A 6,933-nucleotide genomic window follows, 5' to 3' on the forward strand; every position below is an offset into this window, starting at 1 on the left:
ATCAGGCTCCCTGCTCGGTGGGGAGTCTGCTTCTCCCTCTGATCCTCTCCCTCTCATGTGCTCTCTCTCTCTCATTCTCTCTCTCTCTCATTCTCTCTCCCTCTCAAATAAATAAATAAAATCTTTAAAAAAGTTTTATAGTTGTACATTTTACACTTAAATTTATTATGGATTTTGAACATTGGTACGGACCGTGAGGCTTATGTTAAATTTCATTATTTTGCTTAGGGATATCCAATTGTTTCATTACCATTTGTTGAAAAGACTGTATTTTCTTTACTGAATTGCATTTCCATCTTGGTCAAATGCCCATTGACCGTATTTGTGTGCATCTTTTTATGAACTCTTGTTCTGTTCATTGACCTATGTGTCTATCCCTTCACCAATGCTACACATCTTGATTACTGTAGTTTTATAGTAAGTCTTTAAAAAGGGAAGTTTCAGTCCTCCAATTTTGTTCTTCTTTTTTCAAAATTGTTTTGGCTAATCTAGTTCCTTTCCCTTTCCATATAAATGTTAGAATCAGTGTTTCTGTATTTACAAAAAAAAAATCAGCTGTGATTGCATTAAAATTGTAGATCAATTTGAGGAGAACTGACATCTTAACTCTTCTGGAATCTTCCAATCCACTGAGAATAATCCAAGAGATTTAAAAGAACACAGTATGTTTCTTTTATTTATGTCTTCTTTGATTTCTCTCATTGGCATTTTGTAGATCTAAGCCTACACATGACTTTTAGATTTATACCTAAATAGTTCATTTTGGGGGATCTATGGAAATTGAAATTATTTTATTTCTGTTTCAATTTCTGCCTTGTTGGCATATATAAATATGATAGATTTTTGTGGGTTGACTTTCTAGCCTGCAATCTTGCTAAACTCAGCTGTAGAAACTTTTATGTAGTTTTGTCATTTCTATATAGGCAATGTCATCTGTGAATAGGATGTTTTACTTCTTCCCCTTTCCGATCTGTATGTCTTTCATTTATTTTTCTTTCCTGTTTTGCGTTGCCTAGAACCTCCAGTATAATAACAAATAGGACTAGTGAGAGTAGAATCCTTGTTTTGTTCCCTGTTTGGAGGGCTAGGATTCAGTCTTTCACCAGTTAAGTATGAAATTAGCTTTAGGATCCTCGCAGCTGCCCTCTATTTGGTTTAAAAAGTTTCCTTCTATTCCTAGCTTGCTGGTTGTTTTTATCATGAATGGATGTTGAGTTTCGTGAAGTGTTTTTTTGTTTTTTGGGTTTTTTCTGCATCAACTTAAATGATTATGCGGCTTTTTCTTTTTTGGTCTATTAATATGGTGGCTTACATACAGTAATTGCTTTTATTTTATTTTATTTTATTTTTTTAATTTTTTATTTATTTGCAAGAGAGAGAATGAGAGACAGAGAGCATGAGAGGGGGGAGGGTCAGAGGGAGAAGCAGACTCCCCGCCGAGCAGGGAGCCCGATGCGGGACTCGATCCCGGGACTCCAGGATCATGACCCGAGCCGAAGGCAGTCGCTTAACCAACTGAGCCACCCAGGCGCCCAGTAATTGCTTTTATTTTATTCTATTAAAATTTTTAAAAATTGTGTTAAAATACCCATAACACAACATTTACTATTTTAGCCATTTTTAAGTGTGTAGCTCAGTGTCATTAAGTACCTTATTGTGCAACCAATACGACCATCAATCTCAAGAATGTTTTTCATGTTCGCAATTCATTTATTTTTATACTCACACTTTACCAACCTTTCCTCTCCCTCAGACCTCTGATATCATTTCCCTTCCACTGGATAATTTCCTTTAGCATTTCCTTTAGAGCAGGTCTGCTTATGACACATCCTTTTGGTTTTTCTACATTGAGAAATGTTACTTCACTCTCATTCTTGACAGTAGAACAGTCACTGGATAGAATATTTTCACTGGTTATTAATTTGGAGTTGACTCTTTTTTTCTTTCAGCCCTTTAAAATGTTATATCACTCTCTTCTGGCCTCCCTGGTTTCTGATGAGAAATCTGCCACCATTCATATCCTGTCCATCTATATGAGATATACTGGTTTCCTCTGACTGATTTCAGGATTGTTCTTTGTCTTTTGCTTTCAGCCATTTGATTATGCCGTGTTTGGAGATGGACTTCTTTGAGTTTATTCCTTTTGGAATTTACTGAGCTTCTTGAATTTAAAAAAAAAATGTGTCTTTTGTCAGATTTAGAAGGTTTTCAGCTATTATTCCATCAAATAATTTTTCTACTCCATGCTCTTTCTTCTCCTTTTCAGAGAGTCTGATGATACAACATTGATGTTAGAGCTTTTGGTATTTCCCACGGTTCCCGGAAGCTCTGTTCATTTTTAAAATCTTTTTTTCTGTGCTGTTAATAGTGCATGTTTTACATTGATCTATTTTTCCTCTATCATTTCTGTTCTACTATTGAGCCCATCCAGTGAATTTCTCAGTTTGGACATCTTATTTTTCACTTTTGAAGTATCCATTTGGTTCTCCTTAGTATCTTTTATTTCTTCACTGAGATAGTCTACCTTTCTGTTTCAAGAGCATTTAGCCTTCTTTCTTACAGATAATCTGTGTCATCTCAGAGTTAACACCTGTTCGTTGTGTTTTCTTGAGAGTTAAGATTTCCCTGGGTTTTCTCTCTCTCTCTCTCTGCTCCCCTCTCCTAAATAACTCTGGATTGAGTCCTAGGCATTTAGAATGTTATGTTATGAGATTCTAAATCTTGTTTAAGTCCTGAGGGAAAGGACTTTTTTGTTTTAGCAGGCAATTGTCCAGGTTCCGTTCAAGCCACATGTTTTAACTTGCCTTCTAAGGGCGATGTTTCCAGTATCAGTTCAATTTCAAAATGTTTTCAATGTTATTCAGTCCCACATGTGTACCTTCCAGTGGCCAGTCTGGCACCTGGGGTGTGGTCTAACCTGTCAGGGAGTCTTCTAATCCTATGGAATGCTCAGATCCATGTATGTGCATATCAAAGGTAAGCCCAGTATTCATATATAATGTTAGGAAATTACTCTTGATATCCCTTCTCTGCAATCTCACCATTATGTTTCAACTCACTGGTACTTCCAGCCAGAAAATTGAATCTTTACTTTTTCTACTCTGTAGGGTACTTCTTATGACTAGCGCTAAGCAGTAGGAGGACAGAGAAAGAAAACAAAACAAAACAAAAAACAGGAACAAAAACAAAAATCACTGCTACTCCTTTATTGCTTGGGGTTTGGAAAAGGAGAAAATAGGGCCAAAACCTGGATTGTTCTCCACTCTCAGTTTCATAGAATCTCCTTTTTCCTGCCTTTGAAACAGAAATCTAAAGCTTCTCTTAGATCTCTTCCTGACAACAGCCAGGATGCCTTTCAGATTTGGGGCTGCATTTGAGTCCAGGCTCTGTGATACTGGAGGAAAAAACTGGTAAATTCACCAGTTTGGGTGAAATTTCAAATTCAGGTCTTATTCCTCAATCTTCATGTTGTTATATTTATTTATTTATTTATTTATTTATTTATTTATTTATTTATTTATTTATTTATTTATCAGAGAGAGAGAGCACACAAGCAGGGGGAGCGGCAGGCAGAGGGAGAAGCAGGCTCCCTGCTGAGCTCGATCCCAGGACCCTGAGCTCATGACCCAAGCGGGAGGCAGATGCTTAACCAGTTAAGCCACCCAGGCATCCCTGCCATTTATTTTTTAAAGGTTTCACATAGCTGTCTCATGCAATCAGTCCAGGACTTTTAGTTGCATTCAGCAGAAGAGATGGGGTGCAGTGTATTTATTCCATCTTTCTTAGACTGGAACCCTAAGTCTTTTAAAGTTATCTTCAAGTGTGCATTATTTTCATTTCATCTGGAGTGATTTTATGGCCTAATTGTTGATTTTGTTGGCTGTCCTTCATTTTCTAATAGGCTATAAATGAAAACAGTCTTGGTGTCAATTTTTCCACTTACTGTTCCATGACCTTAAGTAAATTACTTATTTAAACTCTGTATCAGTAAACTTATCTATAAGATAGGGACACAGGCTGGAAGAGGAGGAGGAGGAAAAGGAGGAGGAGGAGGATGGGAGGAGGGGCAGGGGAAGGGGGGAGGGGAAAGAGGAAGGAGTAATCAGAAGGCTATTGCAGTAGTCCTGGAAAAAAAATAACAGTGGTTTGAACCAGGGTATTAGTGGTGGTAACATGGAGAGCCTCTTTGGCTTTCCTCCATCCTATATTCATCCTAATGTTCAAGATGAATAAGAGGATGTGGTCCAAAAAAAAAGGGGGGAAAAAAACCTAGTGTTTCAGTTCTTTTTTTCAGCTGCCTCAAAAACAACCTTGATTTATGTTAAGTTTTAGTATGAGGAACTGGGTTGGTTTGCTCTACAGAAAGCTCAAGGGTGGGGCAGAAGGGGCTGGAGATAGGATAGTGTCTTCAAAAGGCTAAGGAAACACTGTCTATGAGAAGAAACACCAAATATATGATAAACAAGCAGGTGGGCACAAATAGAACTACAGGAAAGACATTATTAGGAGTTAGTTTAGCTTAATACCAGGATGAACTTTATAATTATTAAAACTGGAATGAGCAGTTTTGGGCATGGGAAAATATTGGTTGTAGGATGATAATGCTTTTGACAATATATAAATTTTGGTATTTCTCCCTCTTACACTAGCTTCTTCTTCTTCATTTTGTTCAAACAGATTTGTGGAAGCAGCTTAAGTCAGTGACAGCCATTTTGCATGAGAATTGATTCTACTCTGTCTTTCCACCCTTGTTTCTTAAAGCATAATTTCTTAAGTGCTTATGCAAAGTACCAGGCCCTGTGCTAAGTACTCTAGATGCATTATCTTATTGTATTTTCACAATATTTTGAGAAACCTAATATCATTATCATCATTGTGCACATGAAAAAACAAGGCTTGGCTCTCTGCTCCTCCCTGTTCAACAGACAGCCGCATCTTCTGGTGCAGTGCCAGCCGCATCCCTGAGACCCAATGGTGAAGGTCGGAGTGAATGGATTTGGCTGTATTGGGCGCCTGGTCACCAGTGCTGCTTTTAACTCTGGCAAAGTGGATATTGTCACCATCAATGACCCCTTCATTGACCTCAACTACATGGTCTACATGTTCCAGTATGACTCCACCCATGGCAAATTCCATGGCACAGTCAAGGCTGAGAACGGGAAGCTTGTCATCAATGGAAAGTCCATCTCCATCTTCCAGGAGCGAGATCCCACCAACATCAAATGGGGTGATGCTGGTGCTGAGTATGTTGTGGAGTCCACTGGGGTCTTCACCACCATGGAGAAGGCTGGGGCTCACTTGAAGGGCGGGGCCAAGAGGGTCATCATCTCTGCTCCCTCTGCCAATGCCCCCATGTTCGTGATGGGTGTGAACCATGAGAAGTATGACAACTCCCTCAAGATTGTCAGCAATGCCTCCTGTTCCACCAACTGCTTGGCTCCTCTGGCCAAGGTCATCCATGACAACTTCGGCATCATGGAGAGACTAATGACCACCATCCATGCCATCACTGCCACCCAGAAGACTGGATGGCCCCTCTGGGAAGCTGTGGTGCCACGGCTGAGGGGCTACCCAGAACATCATCCCTGCTTCCACTGGCGCTGCCAAGGCTGTGGGCAAGGTCATCCCTGAGCTGAACGGGAAGCTCACTGGCATGGCCTTCCGTGTCCCCAACCCCAATGTGTCCGTCGTGAATCTGACCTGCCGCCTGGAGAAAGCTGCCAAATATGATGACATCAAGAAGGTGGTGAAGCAGGTGTCAGACGGCCCCCTCAAGAGCATCCTGGGGTACACTGAGGACCAGGTTGTCTCCTGTGACTTTAACAGTGACACCCACTCCTCCAACTTCGATGCCGGGGCTGGCATTGCTCTCAACGACCACTTTGTCAAGCTCCTTTCCTGGTATGACAATGAATTTGGCTACAGCAACCAGGTGGTGGACCTTATGGTCCACATGGCCTCCAAGGAGTAAGAGCCCCCTGGACCACCAGCCCGAGCGAGAGCAAGAGGAAGAGAGAGGCCCTCAGCTGCTGGGGAGTCCCTGCCCCAACTTATCCCCCAAAACACTGAGAATCTCCCAACCTCCACCGTTTGCATCCCAGACCCTCTGAAGAAGGGGAGGGGCTTGGGGAGCCCTACCTTGTCATGTACCATCAATAAAGTATACTGTACCCAGCCAAAAAAAAAAAAAAAGGCTTGGAGATGTAATAATCTACTTGAGTTCACATGACGATGTAGGCAGAATGATCATCCCCCAAAGATATCCACGTCCCAACTCCTGGAAACTGTGAATATGTTACCTTACATAACAAAGGGAACTTGCAGGTGTAATGAAGTTAAAGATCTTGAGATGGGAAGATCATCCTGGATTATCCAGATAATCCAGGGCCCAGTATAATCACATGTGTCCTTAAAATAGAAGGTCAGGGTCAGAGAAAATGTAACTACAGAAGCAGAATCAGAGAGAGATTTAAAGACACTACTTTGCTGGCTTTGAAGATTGAGGGAGAGGCCATGACCCAAATAATAGAGGTGGTCTCGAGAAGTTGGAAAAGGCAAGAAAACAGATACTTCCTTAGAATGTCCAGAAGGAATCAGACCTGCTAACGTCTTTATTTCACCACCATTGGACCTGTTTTGGAGCCATGATTTGAACTAAGTGGAAAACGTGTGCTCTACAGCATGTGCATCATGGAGTGTTTGCTTTAATGCTGATTATGGTTTTAGTGTCCTGTACACACAGACAGATCTAAACCACACAGACTGTCCACATATTACAGATGGTGTTCTTTCTGGAAATTTCATAATCATGGAGGCCGTGAGCAGGAGGAGGAATGCACTGTTAACAGTAATATGTCACTCACGACTTAGATTCAGAATTAGAATTGTAATGGGACCATCAAAGTTCTTTCATCTCATCTCTGCTTCTGAGGC

At 40.8% G+C, this 6,933-nt stretch overlaps 1 pseudogene; it reads left to right on the forward strand.

Annotated features, from left to right (window-relative positions):
- Positions 1-4,902: 4,902 nt before the first annotated feature.
- LOC102735523 (glyceraldehyde-3-phosphate dehydrogenase pseudogene) lies at positions 4,903-6,201 on the forward strand (annotated as a pseudogene).
- The last annotated feature ends 732 nt before the right edge of the window (positions 6,202-6,933 follow it).

This window comes from Leptonychotes weddellii, chromosome 6, assembly GCF_054177405.1.
Source record: "Leptonychotes weddellii isolate Sample4059 chromosome 6, ASM5417740v2, whole genome shotgun sequence".
Classification (NCBI taxonomy): Eukaryota; Metazoa; Chordata; class Mammalia; order Carnivora; family Phocidae; genus Leptonychotes; species Leptonychotes weddellii.